The sequence below is a fragment of the Diachasma alloeum genome, unplaced genomic scaffold (genome assembly GCF_001412515.2).
Source record: "Diachasma alloeum isolate Michigan unplaced genomic scaffold, Dall2.0 Dall_scaffold_00179, whole genome shotgun sequence".
Lineage (NCBI taxonomy): Eukaryota > Metazoa > Arthropoda > Insecta > Hymenoptera > Braconidae > Diachasma > Diachasma alloeum.
This window is the reverse complement of record NW_021680345.1, coordinates 2762594-2762843: the sequence shown is the minus strand read 5'-3', so window position 1 is coordinate 2762843 and position 250 is coordinate 2762594.

Sequence of the window (250 nt, the reverse complement as noted above, 5' to 3'; positions counted from 1 at the left end):
TAATAAAAAACATTTGCTAGTTAGTACTTTTTTTAAAATAAATTTTTGAAAAATCACCCCTGAAAAAAAGGCGTTATCCCCCCTGTTTACTTATTTCCAAAAAAATTTATCACCAATCGGTAGCAAATTGTTTGAAGATTTTTGCGCGTTAAGAAAAAATCATCAATGCACTCCTATTATTGTGTAAATTAACAATTCCAATTTCAATTGAAAACCAGAGTTGATGACCAGAATTTGTAGCAGAGATGTC